At 43.2% G+C, this 24,469-nt stretch overlaps 1 protein-coding gene across 1 annotated transcript in view; it reads left to right on the forward strand.

The window, feature by feature from the left end:
- The window catches only part of MYO1D (myosin ID), a 319,245-nt gene that overhangs the window by 265,989 nt on the left and 28,787 nt on the right, over nucleotides 1-24,469 (forward strand). The window lies entirely within an intron of this gene.

The raw sequence follows: 24,469 nt of genomic DNA on the forward strand, positions 1-24,469 counted from the left end.
TAAAGGAGAGATTAGCTTGTTCCCAGAATAGTTTAATTTCTAACAGCAGGCATATTCCGCTTATCGCAAACACACCGTGCAGTGGAATGAGGGTTACTACAGGGTAACTCTCTGTCGCTGCATCCCAACAGTACAGCATCAGTAAACACAGGAGGTGACACTGAGAAGTCAAGAAATACTTCATTTAAAGTTCCGTGGCTGGAACCGGACATAATTTGCTTTCATTTCAAGAAATCGATGATAGAGAATCAGAAAAAAGAGAAAGAAGTTTAAGATAATAGAGTATTAGGGATGGAAATAATGAAACATTATAAAAAGGTAGTAGTAATGAAGCCTGAGAGAAAAATAAACTGAACTCGAAACACTTGAGATCCCTACTACATCTGAACTACTAGTATGTGATTTTTTTAAAACATTTTTTTATACAACCTTTTCTTTACGGAACTTCCCCAACAGGCAAGGGCAGGACATTTAAGATTACGTTCAATAATTTAGAAGCCCTTGAAGGATAGTTTGGTTCATAATCAAGAGAAGATTCGTAGCTGAATGGCCTTGGGCCCCTAAACCTCAGTTGGTTGTTCCTTATAGAAAGAGAATAATACCTGACCAGGTGAGGAGGAAATTAAAATTGTATGCGTGTGAGTGCTCACACACCCATGTGCACACATTCTGAGATACTTGGTAAACACATGAAGATAACACTAAAAATAGTTAACATTTCCCCAGTCCTTACTCCATGCTAGGCTCTGTTCAAGCACTATACATATGCTAACACGTGTAAACCTCACAACAACTCTAGGAGGCTGGTGCTATTGTTAGCCCCATTTTATAGCTGAAGAAACTGAGTCACAGAGAGGTTAAGTCAGTTGCTCAAGATCACAGCTAATTAGTAATGGACAAGCACCCAGGCCGTCCAGCTCCAGCCTCTCTATTCCCCTGAGTCTTGTACCCTAGGCCCTACTGCCCCTCTGGTGTAAGGAACCCGTGTTAGTCAAAACAGAAGGAGTGAAACATTTAGAACGGAAGCGCTGAGAGGGGAGATGACCTTGTAAATGACCTCTGTTTCCTCTCCTCTCTCTGGGAATTCATCCTACAGCCAGAACAGTGAGAATTGCGGAGGAAGCCTTTTTCTCCTGAAAAGAGTGGACATTTCTGGGCTCTCTCATCATCAGCGGTTGTGCCGTCTGACAGTGAGCCCTTGAGTGGAAAGTGGTTCATTTGCCATTTCAAACCACAGGTGCGAGCAGGTGGTGACAGTGCATCGCTTGCTTTCTGTTGACCCTGCCGTGGAAAAGCACAGATATAATGTGCTTCCACAGAGTGTGAATGAAACACTTTTAATCAGACTTCAAAGAACACTTTTCACTTCTGAGGGCGAAGTCTTTTTCCCTTGTTGCTCTGTCTTACATTAAATGTTAGCGTTCTAGTGCCTGACGTTATTTGCTAGTCTGGTCATCCTCAGAAATATGCTGTGTCTCCTGGGCCTGGGCACTCAAGTGTTGGAACTGACTCTCGAGACAAGGGCCCTGCCCCTCGGAGCATTTCTTTTCACTGTCCCACAGCTACCCATACAGATAAACCATCATAAACTAGCCCAGAGGTCAGCACACAGTGGCCCATCAACTCTATCTGGCCCACCACCAAGGTGGTTTTGCATTTTTAAATGATTGGGAGGAAAACCAAAAGAAAGATAATATTTTGTGACACCTGAAAATTACATAAAATTCAGATCCATCATCCACAAATAAAATTTTATGGAGACACAGCCATGCCCCTTCATTTATGTCCATGCTGCAATGGCCAGGTGGAGTAGTTGCAACATGGATTGTAGGGCCTGCAAAGCTGGAATATTCACTATTTGGCCCTTTACAGAAAAACTTTGCTGACCCCTACCTAGTTACACCATGGCATCTCAGGGCCCATACAGTGTGGCCACTTTTACAGAGATGGGCCAAGATTACCCAGTGGAAAGGCTCATGTTCTTTTACTAAATAATAACCACACTGCTGGGGCCAGCCCCACGGTACAGCGGTTAGGTTCGCACTTTCCGCTTTGGTGGCCTGGGGTTCGCCAGTTTGGATCCCGGGTGCAGACGTGGCACTGCTTGGCAAGCCATGCTGTGGTAGGCATCCCACATATAAAGTAGAGGAAGATGGGCATGGATGTTAGCTCAGGGCCAGTCTTCCTCAGCAAAAAGAGGAGGACTGGCAGCAGATGTTAGCTCAGGGCTGATCTTCCCCCCACAAAAAATAACCGCACTGCTGAAACCCTGGATTGGACATTTTGTCCCCCAAGCCACCAACCATCTCTACATTCAAGTTAGATTGGACCATTTCATTCTTAAGCTGCCTTAATTGGAGTGATTTCCCTCTGTTACTTGTCTGTAAAATATTTAGGGTTCTGGGAGCACATTGTAAAAGAAACAAACATCAATTTACAGGTTCCATAAGGATCCTATAAATTCCTGAGATTTAGGAATTTAGCACAATTCACTTTCTGACAGACCTAAAAACACCATAATATTCCTGTTTTCCCTTCTTTTAATTGTGTCATCTTGATGTTAGATTTGCTATTGTTCTTTTTTGTTTTTATTTGAAGCTCAGGAATTAGTTGCTAATTAACTGGTTACTAAAATTCATTGAAAAATGTAGTTAAAACTTTTCTTAGCCAAAACCCCGTGTCCACCCGATTTATAATGGACTTCTGTGAGCTAACGTTGCCCCGTGGGCAGCGTTTCATCACGTGTGAGTTATAGCAACCACTCAGTCCCAGAATGGTTTCCTCCACCCACTTGGAGCCCCTCGGGAGCCCCCCTCATCCGTGCATTCAGGGCACACTCGTTGAGCACCTGCCATGCACAGGCCTTGGCGCTGTACCCTCTCTTCAGCTTGGAGCACCTACAGTCCCTTTCAGAGAGCAGCTGGAAGGAAACAATTGCATTTGAAGTTAGAAAAATACAGGTAGAGAGAGTTTGGTGGAGATGAGCATAGAGTCCCATGGGAACACAGAGGCAGGCTTTACCTAATATGAGATCTTTCAATTGTCTGTCCATCCCCTAACTAACTGTATGCCTCTGCCATGTGCGAGGCCCTGGGTTAGACACATCACAGCCCCTGTCCTCTGGGAGCTTACACTCAAGTGGGGCAAACACAAAAACCAAGTAAACGAATGAAGAAAAATAGTTCTATATTGGAATAAGTGCTAAGGAGGGATAAACATGGTTCTGAGACAGAGAATTAAAGGAGGTGACCTATTTTGGATAGAATGGTGAGAGAAGGCCAAATGAAGAAGTGACATTTAAGTTAAGGTTTGAAGGAAGAAAAGCAGCTGGTCATGTGAAGACTGATCCAGGCAGAAAAACAGTTGATGCAAAGGCCCTAAGGCAGAAAATAATTTGGTGGGCCTGAGGAATTGAAAGAAAGCCAGGAATTGGAGAGGCAGACCATTTACAAGAATGAGAAATTAACCAAGCCTGTGAGTATGGTGGAGAGGAAGGAGGGGCAAGGCTCTTGCAGGCAAGGGTTTGGAAAAGCAAAGCTTGTTGGTGGACGTGCCTCCATAAGCCACGAATATGTACTCTAGTCTGGAAGAGCAGGAAGAGCAGGCTGGAGAGCCGAGGAGGAGCCAGATTGTGACAGGCCAGATTTGGGTTTCATCCACTAGACAACAGGCAGCCAAAATAGAGGGGAATTTTGTGTTTCTAGTTAAAAATATTTTTTCTGATAACAAAAGTAACTCTATATGTGGAAATTTTAGAAAAGAAGAAAATCTGTAAGCACACATTCAAACCATTGTTATCATTTTTGTATCTTCTTTTGCATACAGATATATATAGTTTTCCAAAAATGAGATTTTTTAAATATAGTCTATTTTATAATTTCTACTTTACCTAACAATATAGAGCAAACATTCTGAAAGTGCCTTCCTATGTCACTAAGTATTCTTTTCCAGAACAACTTTTTATACCTGTTTGGTATTTTGTTCTAAAAATAAACTTAAATTTATTTACTTTTATTGTTTTCTTGTCAACCACTGTTGTTGAACATAGAGAATGTTTCCAGTTTTCACTATTGTAAACAGTGCTGTGATCGTTGTCCTTAGAGGAATATATTTATTTACATCCATGATTGTTTCCTTGGGAAATCCTGGAACTGGAATTGTGGGGTCAAAGGGTGTGTATTTTTTAAGGCTTTCTATACATATTTCTAGATTAGCTTTCTAAAGCTTGTGCCTTTTTCTGTTCCCACAAGCTAAGTATGAGCATGCCTCAAATACCAAATTACTCAGTCAGCACTGAGTTTAATTTGCCTGTTTGACAGAGAAAAAACTTCATATATCTATTTGCATCTGTGTTTCTTAAATGAAATGCAACACTTTCTCGCGTTGGTCTGCTTGTCCCCTGTCCACGTGTTGTGAATTGTTCATATCTTTTGCCTCTCTTTATCCTTTGGTGCCTTCATCATTTGGTTACTGATTTGTAAGAGCTCTTTAGAAATTAAGACTGTTAATCCTCATATATGTTGCAAATATTTTCCCAGTGCATCTTTTTAAATTGCATTGTTTTTTCTATAGAAGTTTTGCATTTTATGTAATGAAATCTTCCTTTAGCCTTTGAATAAGTGCTTTCAAAATTATTACCCGTCCAAAGATTGGATATTCGCTTATATTTCCTTCTCATTCTGCCATAGTTCTGTTTTGTAAGTTTCAATAATCTGTCATCTTTAATCAGACTTGTAGATTAAAAGGATAAGTGCAGAATTGTGGAGGTTTTAGAGGGAAAGAAACTGGTATCAGGGATACCAGTTAACTAGTTCTTGCAGTTGGCCAAGAGGATTATGCTCGTTCCAATGATTCTAACCTTTTTCTGTCCCCACACAGTCCGATGGCACAGCATTTGCCCATCAGGAATACCTCTCATTACCTGCCGTGGTTCTCAGCCGGGGTGAAGGGAGTGGGAGAAGTCCCGGCTCAGCTGATTTGGTGGAAATTTGGTGGAGATTTAAAGGAAAGGGTATATTTAATAGAGGTTTACGAGAGGTTCTGGCAGGGCAGCCACTGATTGGCTCTGGGTGATGAGCAAAATAATTGGTGACTCTTACGTTTTTATTTGGGCAACTGGGTGGATCGTGGTTCCATTAACCTAGACTGTAAAGATGCAGAGACAGAGCCTCAGAGAGGAGGGAGAGGAACAGCAGATCATATCAACAGCTTAGGACTTGCCCATTTTGAAAGGCTATAGGTCAATTCAGGTTGAGATGTCCATGCAATGAGAAATGGGTATCTGGAGGCCAGAGGGCAGCACTGGGGAATGTAGATTTGGAAGCTAGCTGCTTATGGGAAGTCAAAGTAGTAGGAGTGAATGAAACAATCCATGTGTGGAGAACAAGAAGAAAAGCATGGCCAAGAAGGAACTCTGGGGAGCAGTAAAATGCTAGGGATCACAGAGGGGTGTTGAGGAGGCAAAGTAAGCAAAAGGAACTAAGAAGAAATTGTGAAAGAAGTGGGAGAACCAGAATACAGTGGTGCCAAAAGAAAAGGAGTTTCAGGGATATCGAATGGTCTCCAGCATTGGAACTTTGCCAGCACGATTCCTGGGCCCTTCCCTGTACAGTCAAAACCATCTCCTTTGTCAGCTACTGCTAGACTCCTCCTTGTTCTTCTCAGACATCAGATCCATTCACAACTTCTTGTATTTGTACATACGGCTTCCTCTGCCCACAGTGGCTGTCCCCTCCTCTCTACCTGGTAAGCCTCAGATGTCACCTCCTCTAGGAAGATAATCCTGTCCATCCCTCCCCCAAATTGTACCGATCATTCTCGAAGCTTCCTCTGCACTACAGCTCCTACCTCTCGACTATCTATCACTTCGTATGGTAGTTATTTACTTATCAGTGCTTTCAGACTTGTCTAAGGAAATTCCCCTAGCAACAGAAGAGCAAACTCAACATTCACTGGGACCATATCCTGAGACAGTCTGTGTATGGCATGTTTCTTTTAAAGTTCTGTGTCTTTTTTAATAGTTAATGCTATTTTTCCTTCTATCATTCTAAATGTTGGTTTTAATTTAATTGAATGTTAAATGTTTCCAGTTAGCTATGTGGAGTAAAGCTGATCCTCCCGGAAAACTCCCCATTTTGTTCCATGGCTTCATTTACTGTTGCACACTGCTGAGTATCCAAGGGTGTTGTACCCCAGTTTAAGAAGCTTAAGTTTACACGCCAGATCAAGAGCACTTCCACTGCAGAGGCTGTGTCTTTAATACCGTATGGCCAGTGCCCCGCACAGTACCCAATACGTAGCAGGCATTGGTATATATTTACAGAAGCGAAGGAAGGAGGGAGGAAGGAAGGGGAAGGAAGAAGAGATGAATGGATGGAAGGAAAGGAGGGAGGAAAAGGGTAGGTGGACAGAAGAACAGAGGTATGAGAGGAAGGCAGGGAGGGGATGGATGGAAGGATGGAGGGATGGGTGGAGGGATGGAGGGATGGATGCATGGATCGATGGATTGATTCCAAAGGTTAAAGAATAAGCTGTGCAGAAGTAAAGATAATGTGTATAAACTACTCTTAAGAAGCTTGACTGTAAGATATAATGAGAGAGAAGGCAGTAGCTAGAAGGGCACTGTCATTATAGATAGTTTATTTTAATTTGGGGGCATTTGGTGGCTGGTAGGGAGGAAAGAACAGGTGGGCTTTTTGGGTCTTTACTTAACAGGGGAGACCTGAATATGCTTATAGGCTGAAGAAAAAGCAGATAGCTGATGGAGAGACTGAAAATATTTATTTATTCAACTCACTCAAGAAATATTTATTAAGTACCCAGAGTGCTGGGCACTGTCCTGGGGAGTGAGCAAGACAAAGCTCCTGTGCTAGTGCTTCACACTGGTGGGAAACAGAGGAGAGAGAGGGGATAATGGGCTGTCGTCCAAGAGAAGAAGGAACCTCCTGCTGATGGCTGCTTTCTCAGGAAGAGCAAAATATGTTAATGTTAGTCTAGGTCAGACGTAATTACGGAGGTAAGACTGCTGAAGAAGAAACCACGTGTGTTCCATAGCCTCCTGGGTACAGGGTGTGTGTGTGTGTGTGTGTTAGGGATACAGCGAAAGAGCAAGAGCGAGGCTGGATGGGTCCAGCATATGTTTGCCAAAAACATTTCTCTCTCGTGATTCAGACAAGGTGGTGCTTTCAGGATACAGAAGTGAAACAGAGGCAGAAAAAGATGTGGTGGAGCCTCGTCTAGCCAGTCAGCCTAAGCTTTCCTGGCCTTTAGTAAGTGACTCACTTCCCTTTCGTGTGGTTTTCTTAACACATTACGCACAAGACTAGCTGTTATATCCAAATGGGAATAAAACATGTGATCTGGGCATGTGCTACATATCAATGTAATCCACTTCCTAATTATATTGATGTTCCTTTTCTTTGAGTCCTATAGTTTGGACCATTTCCCAGATCCCCACACCCTCAAAGGCCTTTATCACTGGGTATTGGCAGCTCTGTGTTTAGTTACAGTGAATAAAATATTTCCAAGTGTCAGAAACTATGGAAGATCTCATTTGTAACTCTGGGCTAATTCTGTCTCACAGCTATTGTTATGAAGAAATGGCGGTGAATTGGATGAAAAGATTGTTTTTAAATTACTTCACTCTTATTATTTCTGTTCCTTTCTTGTAGGCTATCCCCAAATACTTTTTAGAAGTAGGCAGAGTACATTCATAAGCGCCTTTTCATATTACTTAGAAAACAAACCTGTAAAGCCTAAAAACACTGGACTCTGAGTGTGTGATCTGCTCGTTTTTAGTGATGCAGGATTACAGAGGCCTTACTAATCCTGTGATTAACTGTGGAAAATTTGCTTTAATCTTTGCAACAGGTTAGATCATGAGACAGTGAACACCAGAAAAAAAAAAAAAATCGACTCTGGACTATTGAAAGTTTTTTATGTTGAGTATTGCTTAAAATCATTGCTGAGAGTTTCAGCATTTTGCTTTGTTTTGTTGTAAAGAGACTTGACCTAACATTATAAATATTCAGCTTTAAATTAAATTGTTTGTAGTTAAATATTCACTGTCATAGAATACTGAGTTGGGCACATTCTGGTAGATCTGATACTTTTCACAGGGTCTTTGCACTTTGCATTTGAACCTCACAATACTTCTACAAGGTGAACGGTGGAATTAACAGGATCCTTTGTTTGTCAGATGAGGAAAGTGAGGGTCTTGTGTTAAAGAGACTTGCCCCAAGTCATCCTGATAATAGACGTTGGCATATGTCGCAGACCTTGCCATCGAAGGGCTTCTAGTCTAAGGCAGAGGCAAATGAGCATTTGTAAACGTAAATCTCATTCCCACGAGCAGAAAGAAATGACCTGAACACCACCAAGCCTAGAGCTTCGTAACGTGGGAAGGTCATTGCTGCGCGCCTCCTGTGACCTTGCTAACATTTTCAGAAGGGGGCCCGGGGTCACTGCTCACTACCTGTCTTTAAATATTGGTGTTTATATTGGTGACAAACAGTTAGGCGTTTTGTGAAGAGTGTGTGTGTACGATGTTTGTATATGTAAATAAAAAGTGATACTGAATAAAACGTCAGACATCCCTCGTTTGAGTGTCATCCAAAATAGCAGCTTCCCACTGGCACGGGGGAGCTGCTTTCTTCCCCACAGGGCAAATGATCACAGAGTCAGTGACAGGTAAGACCCTCTTGCTGAGCTCAAACAGATCCTAGCCCAGCTCAAAGCCCTTCATGTTAAGCCCCTGTCTCACTTCCCTCTTCTCCCTTCCATACCTAGATGTTCAGGAGGACAAACTTTTGGCCAGAGCCAAATTTCCTCAGTTCAGGGCTTGGTAGAAGCTCCAACGATGATTGCTCTTTACTCATGTTAGGAACAAACCAAGAGGAGACTGCTCTTAGTAGATTCCCCATCACTGGAGATGCACAGACTGGGACCAGACAGTCACTTGGGATGTCCTAGAAGGTGTTGGTTAGTTGGAAAAGAGAATCCTGAAAGACTTTTCCTAATCCAAGCATCTATGATTCTACGGCAGCAGGTCACCTTTATGCCTGTGGACACAGGAGGTGTGATACGGTAACAGCTATGCTGTCTGGAAAAGCGTAGCATTTATTTAATTTACCTAATTGCTTTGAGCTGCACATTGCTTAGCTGCGAAATTGGGATAAAAATACCTGCCTCATGGGATTTTCATGCAGGTTAATTTAAATCGTAAAGCAGAATGTAAAATGTCTGGTACAGTGTCTGTCAGGTGCTAAGTGATGGTTATGTTTAAAACTTCACTGTATACCAGATGCCATCACATATATAAAAAAAGGCTTGACTGTTTTGGATCAGATGAGTTCTCCTTTCCTGTGGCTTGGTCAGCCTTCAGTAATGGAGCCCAGCAATAGCCTAGATAATGAGGGCAAAATAAAGCAAACATCGCTTTGTACTTTGAGTTGCATCTCTGAACTTGCATTTGGGTATTACTGATCTATCCACAAACCTTTGGGTTTTATAGGATATGAACTATAATGTAATTTGGGATTCCTTTCTTGGGGTCTCTCCTGAAAGGCAGGAGAATTCATTTTTCCATATTTGGAAGCACAAAGATTTGGGGAAGCTGTAGGTTTTCTTTAAACGAGCATCTCTGACAGATATCCTCCAAAAAATCCTTTGTCTGCTTCTCTAGGAAAGGTGCTGGAAAGGAGCCAGCGTGTAGGAATTTAAAAAAAAAACTGGTACAGAACAGAAATGTGTGCTAAAAATACTAAAACCAACAAAGAGTCATCTGAAAGCAGAATAGAGACTCTGTATGCCCCTGCTTCTGGGCTTGCTCAAAGCCATGATGGCTCTGTGTTATTTGGGGATGACAGTAATTATGGAGCCAGAGTGCTCCTCAGCAGAGACAGACAGAGCTCTGAGCAGAGGGAAGGTTTCCATGGCAATAGCATCAGCATCTGAATGACTTCCTGTCACAACAAGTTGGTGATTTAATGAGTTCATTACTGAATTCCAAAGGAAAACGAGAGTGGATGAGCTACTGTTCAGCTCTCAAAGTGCCAAATCCATGGCGGGAGAGCGTTTCTATCGTGCAGCATCAGAATGGATAAGTGCTCCGGGCCGTTACACAGGCAGCCTGGGGGTTCCAAGGTGGGGGTAGTGAGGGGAGGGAATCCATGACTGAATCTGCAGCCACGTGGTCCCTGAAGGCCTCAGTGCCTGTTATTCTAGGAGCCCGAACGAATCACATGGATCTCCATTATCAGCTTGCCCTGTTCAAACCTAATGCAATTAATGATCACAGGAATCCAGCCCGGGGCTTCAGGTGCAGACCCCCAAGTATCCCAAGTCCTTTAGAAAAAAGTGGAGAAGAGAGAAACAAACTTTAAATTCCAGTCGTGTATAAACAGAAGGAAAGGAGGAAAGCATGTCACCCTAATTCTATTCTTCAATATAGAGCAGAGAGAGGCACTTAATCTGGAAACAAACAAACAAGAAATCATCCAACTACCTTCAGAAATCAGGGGTGTCATTCACATGGTCAATTGCATATAAAATCTGAGCTGAGAGGCAATGTATCACAATGAGAAGGTATCATGATTAACTTTTCATACCTTGCTGTCTTTGTTAATGAAAATCTACCATCTGGCTGGCAGAATAATGCAGCCTTCGTCTGATGGATGAACCAGGGCCAGACAGGGGCAGAAGTAAGGGAGTGGTGCTGATTCTCCAGGAGTGTCTTGTTAGTAGCAAGTGGGGTGGTATTCCATTCCTCTCATTTCCCTCTCCCTGTTAGTTCAATAGACACTTGATCCCTCAAATTTTTTTGTTTGTTTTTTTTTTTGAGGAAGATTAGCCCTGAGCTAACATTTGCTGCCGATCCTCCTCTTTTTGCTGAGGAAGACTGGCCCTGAGCTAACATCTGTGCCCGTCTTCCTCTACTTTATATGTGGGATGCCTACCGCAGCATGGCTTGCCAAGCGATACCATGTCCGCACGTGGGATCCGAACCAGCGAACCCCGGGCCGCCGAAGCGGAACTTGTGAACTTAACCACTGCGCCACCGGGCCGGCCCCCCTCAAAGTTCTACAGTCTAATAATGGGGACAGGATGAATTCAGAAGAAGGCACAATAGAGGAAAAGAATATGCCACCATTTCTTGACTGTTTGCTGGGCACTGCCACTGAGCTGTGTGCTTTACATACGTTTTTCTCCTTTAACCTTCTAATAACCCCCTGAAATGAGTATTGCTCGCATTTTTCAGATGAGGAAACTGAGACCTGGAGAGGGCAGAAAGGAGGTGATACTTGATGGGACCTTGGAAGGTGGACAGATTCCTCTTCCCTCCCTCCCCTACATGAAGCAGTGACCGCGTGTCAGTACTACAAGGCAGATAGACCAGGTCTGTGCTCGGTTGCAAGAAACAGAGTAAACTTAGAGAAGGAAAAATCACGGAGAACTAAAAGTACTCATTTTATCTTCTATCAAATATTTTACCAGATCAACTAACAAGGTCGGAAATTTGGCTATTTTGGCCTTATATATATATTTTTTATGCTTAGAATAGCGTAGAAGGTAAAAAATGTGTGGCGTGTGTGCATGCACCAGTGTTAATCCTTTTCTGTTGGAATAAAGATAAGGAAAAGCAATTGCCGCCTGTTATGATACCTATGAAGAATGTGTAGTTGAGTCTCATTTTCTATTATCTACTGACTTTCAGAAATGACATCTGGCATATTTTCCAGCATCTGAGAGCTCTTGGCCTTTCACTGTTTTTCTAACCCTAACAATAAAATACACTGGAGACAAGAGAAGATTGCTCGTATTTGCTGAGAGAACTGCCCTAAGAACAGCCAGTAATGAAACTTTTTACCAACTCGACCCTCCTCATGTTTGGAGGTTCCTTTAAAATATATCACCATTTCATTGTCATGTGTACAATTTGGCAAGTGTTGTTTAAAAAAAAAAAAGGCCAGTGTCGTATAAAAATAAGCAAACCCTGGGGCCGGCCCTGTGGCCGAGTGGTTAAGTTTACAAGCTCCACTTCAGCAGCCCAGGGTTCGCGGGTTCAGATCCTGGGCACAGAACTACACAACGCTCATCAAACCATGCTATGGCAGCATCCCACACAGAAGAACTAGAATGACCTACCACTAGGATATACAACTATGTACTGGGGCTGTGGGGAGAAAAAAGAAAGTCTTATATTTCAATGATTAAAAAATATATTTAAAAAAATAAATAAATAAACAAGCCCTTATTGCTTTACTATACATTGATTTATTCGATCAAGATTTAGCAAGGCCACCTCTCACGGCTACTCAGTCTCTGCAGTGCACCACTTCATGGGGCGCCTCTCCCCTCGACTGTGATAGGAGGGGCACCGCTGGAGTTGTGCAGCATGGCAGCCCTTATATTTAAGATAACTCTCACTAGATAATCAAATAAATGTGTCTTGGATTACAGTCAGTGGAGGGGAGCTAACAATCACAGAATCCTGTTTCCCCTGCCCTCCCAGGTCACCGGCCTGGCTTGGGTACCACTGGGTTAGGACACTCGCTGCTGCTGAGGGTTAGAGGGCTTTGCACACAGGCCTCAGTGGACTTATCACTGACTGTGCTTATGGTACGGGGAATATTTTGAAAGTAGTCATTCCTTCTTGCCCCCAAACGGTTGGCTTTTTTTGAGCATTACCTCCTACAGCGTTTGCAAATGCATTTTCCATATGCTGCAAGGAGCAAACATCACACTGTTTTTTGCTGTTTAAATGTCCCTTCCCATTAAGTGCACACGTCTGAACACGTGCATCAGTAAAGTGTTAATAAACTGACGGGGCCACAGCGGAAGCGGGGCTTGACCGGTGTCGCAGGAGCAGCAGTGTGCCTCCCCTGCCTGTTGCGCTGTGGGAAGCGGGCAGTGGGCAGGTCTGCAGTTGCACTCATTTAAGGCTCCAGAGCAGTTGTGCCTGGCTCCCTGGCCCCAGAGAAACAGAGAAGTTCTTTAGTCTGCATAGCAAGGGGAAAAATCTTTTCTTTTCCTTTCCTTTCCCTAGGAGAGATTTTGCGCTACTGCTGGTGCCACAATAATTCTCTTTAGGCCCGGTCATTTAGCTCTTCCGTTTCCTAGTGTCTGTCACTCTGCTAGGCGCTGAGCAGCATATAAAGATGAATAGGACGTGAGGCAGGCAGACAGATGCCATCAAGAATGGTAAGTGCTGTCACAGATGTGAGGGTGCCGGAAGCTGTGGGGGCTCATAGGAGGGCCCCGACCCCATGGGAAGGGCAGGGCAGCCTCAGAGCCTGAAGGGAACAGACTGGGATGAAAAGGGGAGTTAGCAGGGTGACGGCAGGGGAGAAGGAGAGCAGATCCCAGGAAAAGCAGGATGTGCTGCAACTGCTTCGAGGACTCTTAAGAGTTAAGTCTAGCTCCATATGGGGGGAGGAGGGGTGTGGAGACAGCCCTGAAAGAGGGTTAACAGGATGAAAAGGGGCCAGAGATAGGATCAAGTCCTGTAAATTCCAGGTAAATAACCACAGCCTGCCCATATAGAGGATCTACCATGTGCCGGGGCTGTGCTGCGGCCTCGTATGCGTGCTCTCTCCGTCCATCTACACCTTCTCTTGGAGCTGAGACCGGGCCAGAGGCTCTGATTCTATAGACAGATATCTGTCTGTATATGAAGAGCTTTATTGAGAGGTAATTCACATACCATTGAATTCACCCATTTAAAGCGTACAACTCAGTGGTTTGTAGTGTATTCAAGGTTGTGTTACTATCACCACAGTCAACCTAGAACATTTTCATCACCCCAAATAGAAAGCCCATACCCTTTGGCCGTCACCCCCGATTCCCTCGAAACTCCTCCCCAACCCCAGGCAGCCACTGAGCTACTTTCTGTCACTATAGATTTGCCTACTCTGGACATTTCATTTAATGGGATCGTACAATAAGTGGTCCTTTGTGACTGGCTTCTTTCACTTAGCAGAATGTTCTCAAGGTTCATCTATGTCATAGCAATGTATCAGTACCTCATTCCTTTTTTTTTTTTTTTTTTAAAGATTTTATTTTTTCCCTTTTTCTCCCCAAAGCCCCCCGGTACATAGTTGTGTATTCTTCGTTGTGGGTTCCTCTAGTTGTGGCATGTGGGACGCTGCCTCAGCGTGGTCTGACGAGCAGTGCCATGTCCGCACCCAGGATTCGAACCAACGAAACACTGGGCCGCCTGCAGCAGAGCGCACGAACTTGACCACTCGGCCACGGGGCCAGCCCCCCTCATTCCTTTTTATTACCAAATAATAGTCCATGATATGGATATGGTGCATTTTGTTTATCTATTTGTCGGTTAATGAACGTTTCCACTTTTGGGCTATTATGAATAATACTGCTATAAACATTCATGTGTAGGTTTTTATGTGGACTTGTTTCCATTTTTCTTGGTATATACCTAGGAGTGAAATTACTGAGTTGTATGTTAACTCCATGTTTTAACTTTTTGAGACGCTCCTGGATTATTTTCCAAAGCAGATGCACCATTTTGTATTTCCACCAGCAATACATGAGGATTGCAGCTTCTCTATTCCTTGCCAATACTTGTCTTTTTGATTATAGCCATCCTACTTGGTATGAAATAGTATTTCATTGTGGTTTTGATTTGCTCTTCTCTGATAACTAGTTAAGTAGAACATCTTTTCATGTGTTAATTGGCCAATTTTCTGTCATCTTTAAAGAAATGTCTATTTAGAACCTTTGCCCATTTTTTAATTGTGTTGTCTTTTTATTATTGATTTCTAAGAGTTCTTTATATATTCTAGATATAAGTTCCTTATCAGATATATGATTTGCAAATATTTTCTCCCATTCTGTGAGTTGTCGCTTCACTTTCTTGATGGTGTCCTTTGAAGCGCAAAAGCTTTTAATTAAGTCCTATTAATCTATTTTCCTTTTGTTTCTTGTGCCTTTGGTTTAGAGACTATATTTTTAACCAGTACATCATTTGAACTTAATCCTGGAAGTGATAGGTATCCACTGAACGACTTCAAGTTGTAGAATGACATAAGATTTCTGTTTTTAAAAAATCAGACTAATGGATGAGTAGGCTGATAATGGCTCCCAAAGATATGTCCATGTCCTGATCCCCGGAACCAGGGAATGTTACTTATATGGAAAAAAGGTCTTTTCAGATATAATCAAGGTAAGGATCTCGAAATTAGGAAATCATCCTGGATGGTCCTAAATGCCACAAAAGTGTGCTTTTAAAAGAAAGGCAGAGAGAGGTTTGACACACACAGAGAAGGTGATGTGTAGATGGAGGGGTGTGGCCGCAAGTCAGGGAATTCTGGCAGCCATGACAGGCGACAGAGACAAGGAATCCTAGAGCCTGTGGAGGCACGTGGCCTTGACAACACCTTGATTTCAGACTTCTGGACTCCAGAACTGTAACAGAATAAATTTTTCTTGTTTTAAGCCATCAAGTTTGTGGTAATTTGTTACAGGAGCCACGAGAAACTAAGACAATATGGTTTTAAAAAATCAAATAGTAGAAAGATTTAAAATGAAAAAAATAAATAAACCTTTGACTATAAGAGATGATGGTTTATTTAGCTGCCTTCCTCCCTAAAATAACCCATGTTAACCTCTTTTCAAGGAGGAAGCTGGTCACTTCCTCTCAATTATTGTGAGTTTTCTCATTATCTTTGGTATACTGTCAGTTATTTTTACAACTCAAAATACTGTATCATCAAATCTAAGATGCCATCTATTATAAGATGCACCGTTATTTTATATTCCACTAGTGAAAAACAACATTGCCAATTATATTTTTAAGGAATCATCAAGAGTAAGGAGAATCCCAGTTTCAAAGATATTAAGGGTTGAAAAAACGTGAGCTTTAGAATCAGTGAAATACGAAAATTTACGAGAATCTCTTGCATGCGCCAGCAAGTTAAGACACCATCTCTTCAATCATCACCATCTCAAATGAGGATATAAGTACCCCTGCTTGAACTTGTGACACCTATAGCTTCCCTTTTACATTGTTAATATTTACTTTGTTTCATACTTTGATTCACTCTAAAGTTGAAGACCAATAACTAGCGCATTTATATTACTGAATTTTATAAATATTATTTCCTTCGGAGCCAAGTACTATGCTAGGATTACATTTCCTGCTCCATGGAGTCATTTCTTCCTCCATGACCCCTGTGCTACTTAGTGGCCAACCCTCCATTCAAACTGTTCATTTCATAATTGGAGTCTTAGTATATTGTTTGTCATTGATAAACCTCATACCAGATATACAAGGCAATTAGACCCTAAAAACTAAGCATTTGTGATATCGGCATTATAGCTCCTGCTCTTTCACATCAGTGTGTCTATAAACCTTCTCTTTAATTCCTCAATTTATCATCTGGACCTGGGGTCGACAAACTTTCTCTGTAAAGAGCACAACAGTAAATAATTTAGGCTTTGCAGACCATACGATCTCTGTTATAAGTACTCAGTCCTTCCATTATGGCACAAAAGCATCCATAGACAATATGTAAATGAATGGGCACGGCTGTGTTCCAATAAAACTTTATTTACAAAATCAGGCAGTAAGCCAGATTTGGCCCATTGGTTTCCCATCCCTTGATCTAGAAGAATAAATTCTGACCCTCGTATTTTGGAAGACACTCAAAATTTCAAGTTGGAAGATTTTGAATAATCTAAATTTAAATGACTGACATGGGTCACACAAGACCAAAATAAACACCTGAAAATCTAAAATTCTTGAGAAGTAGTTAATGTGGGTTATTTTAGGGCCCAAGAAGAGAGCAAGTCTTCTGAAGTTGCATTCTTGCGTGTTTCTCTGTTCCGTGGGTAGATCAAGTGAGACAGAACAGAGAAATGTCTTTCACGCCACGGCACATTTGTGGGTCAAAGGTGGCCTTTCAACTCCAAAAATAGAATTCTTCCCACCCACCACTTCCTGCTGACAAGAAGTGTGACTCCTTCGATTTCTAACTCTGAAAGGATGCAATTCATAGGACTTTTTTCAAACCACCAAAATGAAATCCTGGGTAATGAAGTTTGAAAGGAGTCAGTAACAATTGTTGGAATATTGCCAATGCTTAAGGGTGTCAAGCGTAAAATTCTACAGATCAGACCCAGATCAGATTCCAAGAAATGATTCAAACTTTAAAATGAAGTTTTATATATATATATATATAATGTATATGTATATATACACACTGCATAATAATCTTCTCTTATTCATGCTATCATTTTTTTCCAACTCAAATCTAATTCTGAGAAAGTAATAAATTGGGATTGCCTTTAGAATTATCCATTTGAAAATCTGGGAAATTAAGCTAGCACGTGAGATTCATCACTCAGCCCAAACAGCCATATTTATGGTTCATTTTAATGTCTAAACCAATAAGAACCCACTCACTTTATCTAACTGTAATAATGAAAGTCACTTTGGAGTTTTAAATGACCTGACACAATAGGATCTTCTTTTGTCTTCCCTCATCAAGATATGACTTGTGATTTCATGCTGGTTTCCTTTCTTCCAGACCTAGAAGATAACAGAATCAGAGTCTGTGGCCTGGGAGCCCCATAACTTCTCTGCTCCCCTCTCCCTCACTGTGCTCTGCCTCTCATGGCTGAGTACAGGCACTTTCTGTGGGAGGAATTAAGCATAGGAAATTTGCTGTTTTCCCTTAGTTGCTTAGACTTGTTTCTGCAGGGAAAACACTGTGAGAGCCTCAAAGATATTATGTAAATGTTATGATGTTTTATATAAATATTATATAAGTGCAAGGTATTGTTTCTTTCCAGAGACTGAAATCTTTGTTTCAAAAAGTACGTTTTTAAATTATTTACTTAATTATTTAATATATGCTTTGCAACAAATGCTCTGTGCTAGGTCTTAAAACATAATCAGCAATTGTACTTAAATAAACGAAAGATGCTGTATTTTCTATTTTATGCTTTAAAATGACATTTTCTTGTAAGCTAAAAGTCTGGTCTCGTTTTCCCAAAAGTATACTCTTCCCTTCGAACACTGCCTATGGATTAAACTCCAAATTTAATTAAGACAGAAACGAACTTTTAATGGAAATAGCGTATATGCTTGATTCGGTGGGAAAGTCCCCTCGTATGCCATATTCTCAGGCCCACACTAAATGTCTCCTGGTACTTTGCAAAGACCAACATATCACACGTGGCCGCTGCATACAGCTGTGCGGACTTGGCTGCATGATTTTCATTTTTCTGGAGAACAAAACGTTTGCGTGTTAACTTTCTATTCTCTATTCGTAGTTGGGCCCACAGATCAGGGAGGATGACACCTGTCGTTCCCTGCCGACTGAAGCCCAGCAGCCGGGGCTTTGGAGAGTCAACCAGACTTTGCTCACTCGATTCCATTTCTTCTTGTGGCCCTGCAGCTGGTTCAACAATACCTCAACATATGCCCTTAGCCTCAGGGGGCCACAGAAGTGAGAAGGGAGGGGAGATTTAGTCAGGAATGGAAACACACATCCCCAAAATGAGCAGTTAATATTAGCCCTGGCATTTGTCAGTGGAGCGTCAGCAGAAACTCGCCCCACCCTCTTCAGCTGTTCGCTGCACCCTTTGCAACAGATTGTTACAGGGCTCCCTGGTAAGCTTCTAGATAGCAGACCAGCTGAGGACTTAAACTCTCCATACGCAGCGTTCCTCCCTGAGAAACAATCTTCACTGGCTACGTCGGCCCTCATATGACTTGCTCAGGGATGTTCTGCTTTAAAATATATATATATATATATATATATATATATATATATATATATATGTATATAGGGGGTTTTTTTCTAATTATGAAAGCAGTTATTGCATGCTTATGGGGAAATTTTGGAAAACGTAGAAAAGTCTAAAGAAAAAATTAGAGTCACCTATAATTTTGCCATGCAGAAATAACTAGTCCTATTTTAGTATCTATGAAGCTGTATTGGAAAGCAAGTTCATAACTTGATTTTCTCGTTTAATGTACTATGAGTAATTTGCCACTAACACAGAACTTTATGCGGTCATTTTTAAATTATTTTTGTTGGGCATTTTGGTAGTTTTCCATGTTTTGGTTGTAATTTGTACTGTAACGAGCATCCAGTAATACATATTTGTTGGCATTTTAGATTATTTCCTTAGGGTAAACTTTGAATAGGGAAGGAGTGAAGAGGAAAGAGTGTGCTAGCAAATGGAAAAGCAAGTGGGAAAGCCAGGCGGGAGCAGAGAGCACCGCACAGAAGGAGCTGAAAAGAGTTGAGTGGGGCTGAGGAAGCTTGGGAGGGAGCGAGAAGGCTGGGAACGAGAGAGGTGAGCAGATCACAGAGACAGCGGAGAGTTTGGGCTTTTTCCTGAGGGCAGTGAAGAACTGAAGGAAGGTTTCAAGCAAGAGATCAGATTTGTAGCTTCCATACTTGGGTTTTGGTAAGATCATTCTGGTTGCAGCTTAAAGAGGGGAGGGGAGACAGAGAGACCCGAGAGGAAGCTGTTACAGTGATTTAGGTGAGAGACGAGGAAAGGCAGCATGGTGAGGTGGCCGTAAGGATGAAAGGAGAGAAGGTGGACTTGGAGGAGATTTAGAAGGTAAACTCCACAGGAATTAGGGATGGATTGCTGCAGAGCGAGGGACAGAAGGGGGAGTCAAGGAGGAGCTGCGGGCTTCCGGCTTGAGCAGTTGGGTGAGTGGCTGTGCGAGAAACCCAGCCGCCTCCCATCCAAGTGGAGATGTCCAGGAGTCAGCTGAATCCAGGATTCGGGGTTCAGATAGATTTGGGAGTTATCAGCGTAGAGAAATCACCTGGAGCCATGGAGGTAGAGGGAAGAAGAGGAGACAAGAGGAATGGTGAAAGAATAGGAAGACCAGAACAAACTGTACCGTGGAAGCCATGAGAGAGCTTTCCAAGGCCTCCATGTCAGGAGCTTCAGGGAGGTCACGGAACAGGAACAAAGGCACAACACAACTATTGACTGAATTCAGTGACTTGGAAGACCCAGGGAAGCAAAGTGCAATAATGAAGTCCGGCTTCTTGAAGAGGATCTCTCTCATTCAGTTTGTAACCACCAAGCAAAAAACCTTAGTGTAGATCAAGCTAAATGGAATTGTTTTACACCTGCTAATGGGAGTGGAGGACCTCCGCTCTGCTGTGGCAATATGGGCCTCTCAGTCTCTACGTGCTCTTAAGAGCTACGCAGACTTTGTAGTGAGACTGTCACCTAATCCTGGTTCTCATCGCTTCTTAGATTAACCCAAATATTCAACCATGGGCACCTGTTTTTAGGCCATGTTTCACCATACAGTGTTGGCACTACACTGTTTCATCTGCTACAAGCAATCTTAATTTCTGAATTCGTGTCATTGAGTAGCCCCCATTAGTAGCAGACATAAACTTGTGTAGAGGTTGACGAGAAGGCAGATCACATATGGTTGAAAGATACAAGAAGAATGGAGATCAGTAAAGGGCTCACAGAAGGATTCACATTTTTATCGTTCCTTTGTCTCTGATACTTGTTTCGGAGACCTGCCTTCTCACTGCTTCCACTGGAAGTTGTCACTGGGCTTCCCAGTAGCCATATAGGAACCAGGGATGGTGCAGTGCGGGACTTGGGAGTGTTCTTGTCCTGCAGGAGAACGATGGATTGGGTGCCACTCCACAACAGATGGGCAGCGTGGTAATGGCGGTTTGCAGCCAGATAATGACATAGCCGTTAAGAGCGCATTTAAGCTTAAAGTGCAGTGACCTCTAAGATAGTACCATTTGGTGATTCCTGATACTACTGTTGAGACATGAGTTTTTCCTGTTCAGTAAGCAAACTATTAAAAATAATAACTGGTGCTTAATACTCTAGAAGCTTAAATGTCCCAGTCACTCTTCTCCACATTTCAGCATTATTGTCTGTGTATATCTTGACTTCACTTCCTCATGCTGATCGTGCTTGTCAGGTATTGGAATAATCCAGCTAAACCTGCATTGAGTGCTTCTCCCAGTATTTATCATTATGCATGCACATGGCCTTTTGTTTGATCAATACAGAAGGTTGTTAATGCTGAGCCAGGTTTAGAAAATTGGGGATTAATATCTCTCAACGCTGAGCTGATCTCTTTTTTTTCAGGAAAAACAGTGACCTTTGTAGAATCTTTTTCCAACAACATTCTTATTAGCCCTTCGTCAAGGTTTGTTTAGTATTGCCGAGTAAGCTCGCTGTATAAATCAGAATTCTTTCAGATGAAGAGACCAGTATGAGCCCAAAATTGAACATCCTGGACGGAACTCGCAGAGTTGTAGGACCTGGGGAGTTAGGCACTGGAACCAAGGGCTTCATCACAGTCAAGACCCTTTTTCTTCTCCCAACCCAGCTCTCTTTCTCCACTCCCCCAATCTCTGTGTGTTGGCCTCATTCTGTCCTACTACAGGCTGCTGCTACACAGAGAAAATCTTGGCCACAGGCAGCTCCAGGCTTGTCTTAAGCCACATAGCAAGCTAAAGGAAAAAGAAAACCTTTCCTACTTCAAAATATATGAATCCCAAGGAAAGTCTCTGATTGATCCAGTTTGGATCACATGCCCTCTGCCCAGGCTAAAGCATTGTGGCCAGGGGTCCAGATCACATGCCCATCCCTGAGGCTGGGGAGTGTGGTCCCATGATGGGCAGCACCGCCCCTGCTTGGAGTGGGTGGGGATCACTTCTCCAAGGGAGGGGAGGCAGAGTGCTTAAAGAAGGGGGCAGACGAAAAACTATCGAGTCTATACTCAATATCAAGGTCTTCTTTTCTCTGGAGTCATATCTCTCATTATTGTCCCAGAGGGTCCTGATGAGTCACAATGAAATTATTATATTCTTGGAATTAGACTAACTGTCTGGTTTTTTTCTACTCCTCATCAGCATAATTTTTTAATATTTCCTTAATGCTGTATATTATATCATGTAATAAATGTGTTGAGATACAATTATTACAGCTTTAAAAGTACTTCCACATACATTGTCTCATTTAATTCTTATAATAACCTGACCCATTTGTTATTATATTAAACCTATTTTACAGAGGGACAGAGGACTCAAAGAGGTTCTGTGACTTAACCCAAGACCACAGATACCGTGTAATTGGGGACTTGATTGAAGGCAGATCTTCTGGCTCCTTTGCTAGTTCCTCTGGATGTCAGAGCCTTAGATATCTGTCACCTGTGTTTTGGTTTGGGGTTTTTTTATTTGTGTTTGTCTGTTTCTTCCTGGAGAACTGAGACTGTGCCATCTACTTTCACTACAAATCCCCACAAAACCCCCTCTAGCGCCGTGGATACCGTGAATGTTCAGTAAGTGACGCTGGCTGGTCCTGAATCGAGGGTTTAAGACGCTCTTGTTGGAGTTAGATACGGCTGGGAGCCTCTGAAGCTGCGGAGCAAGCGCACAGGGAGAAGACTGTGTGCTCCCCGTGTTTGGTTACCCGCTGGAGGTCAGCACATGGCTCGTCCTCAGTGAGGAGCCCTGTCTCTGGAGAGCCTCTGGGAATGCTGCCAAGGCTGGAGAAGAGGGTTCTTCTCTCACCTTGGGGATTTCTCACCTCCCGTGTCCCTTCTCCGTCTTCCATCTGAGAGACCACAGGAACACGTTAGTGTCCTACGCCTGAGCCATTCCTTAAAGCAAGAGGCACCTACCCCACCTGAAAATGCCGCAGGAGCCCAAAGGTCCCCCCACCCAAAAGGCAGCACCCCCAGCACCCTTTCCCAGCCACATCCACACAGCACACCCAGCAGTTCGATGCCCATATAGTCCTCTTACTTAAAATAAATCACACACCCAAGATTATAGTGCTTATCCCTAGGAAAGAGTTTTCAGATGGAACAGAAAAAGGGTCGGCCTTCCCTGACCCCCTTTATTCTTCCTGAGGGAGCAACTTCTTAGAGCTGCAAAGCAGGTCCCCCTTCCTTCTGCTGGTGGCTGTGCCCCTTTCCGCTCCGTCCAGGCTGCTCGAACCTCCACGGTGGCTCCTTAGCTGCTTCTGCTTCCCACCGCGCTCTCCACCGTGCGTCTGTGACGCCTTCTGGGACCCGCCCTGACGAGGCTGGGGAGCTTGTTTCATGCTTCTTTTTCTCAGTTCACAGCTACGCCTTCCAGTTCACCATGAATTACTCTCAGAGAGAGCTACACTGCAAAGCTAGATGAGACAGTTGCGGATTCAAATCCAGGAGAGGGGTCTGTGTGTTTGTTCAGAGCTTTGATACTGGCTCTACATATTGAATACAGGAATATGAAATGCCAGTCTTACCACGCAGTACTTGTTGGAACTGAATCAGAAGTCTCATCAAAGGGCACCTCTACCTATCCATGTTAGTTTCTCATTGCTGTTGTAACAAATTACCGCAAACTTGGTGGCTTAAACAACAGGAATCTGTTTTTTCCCAGTTCTGAAGGCCAGCAGTCCACAATCAGTATCACTAATTTGATTTTGGCCCCAAATCAAAGTGTTGTCAGGACTGCGCTCCCCCAGAGGCTCTGGGGAGAATCCACTCCTGCCCCCTCTAGCTGCTGGGTGCTGCCAGCACTCCTCGGCTCCTGGCCACATCGCTCCCGTCTCTGCTTCCATGGTCACATCGCCTCCTCTTCCATCTGTGTCAAATCTCCCTCTTCCTCTCTCTTATAAGGACACTTGTGATTGTATTTAGGGTCCACTGGGTAATGTAAGAGAATCTCCCCATCACAAGAGCCTTATGTAATCACATCTACAATGTATTTTTTTGCCATATAAGGTAAGATTCACAGGTTCCAGGTATTAGCACGTGGATATCCTTTTTAATGGGGCCATTATTCAGTCTACCACACTACCCCTCCCCCAAATTCCCAGACACACACCCCCGAGCTCTACGTAAGGGTTCACTCCTCTCCCTTTCAGCTTCCTGGATGGAGACCAGCTTCCTAGCAATGCGCTTGTGCTGGCCACCTGCAGTGGCAATAGGGTCCTTGGTGTCTGGCCAGCACATCTCTAAAGGGCAGAGATTAAACATCTCAGATCAGGCTACCATCTTCCTCAAAACCACCCACCCAGTAGGGCAGGAGAGGTACAAGCCTTAAATGGGGTAAATCCCAAGTAGGCCCATTTTTGGTGCCATAAGAATCAAGTTGTTTTGCTTTGGCTTAGCTTAGACTAGTGAGAAAACGTCTTGCCTCCACCCTTCCATCAGGGTATCTCTAGAATGTAGGGTCAATAAGGACAGAAGGCAGATCCTTGGCTTATAGTCCACAGTGCCTGGCAGTGTCTTGCAGACTAGACTGTCAATTACATTCATCCCCTTGCCCACACCCCTCGGAGAGCCACACGGCCTCCGCCCTGCTGTGGTTATCCACACCAGCCAGTCATTTCGCCAGCATCCAAGGTAGATTTGGCAGACCAGGCACAGCTTCAGATGCCATTGGTGTTATCCTGAAGCTCTTGGATGTCTTGGATGGAGACCTTGTTC

Source organism: Equus caballus, chromosome 11 (genome assembly GCF_041296265.1).
Source record: "Equus caballus isolate H_3958 breed thoroughbred chromosome 11, TB-T2T, whole genome shotgun sequence".
In the NCBI taxonomy this organism is placed as follows: Eukaryota; Metazoa; Chordata; class Mammalia; order Perissodactyla; family Equidae; genus Equus; species Equus caballus.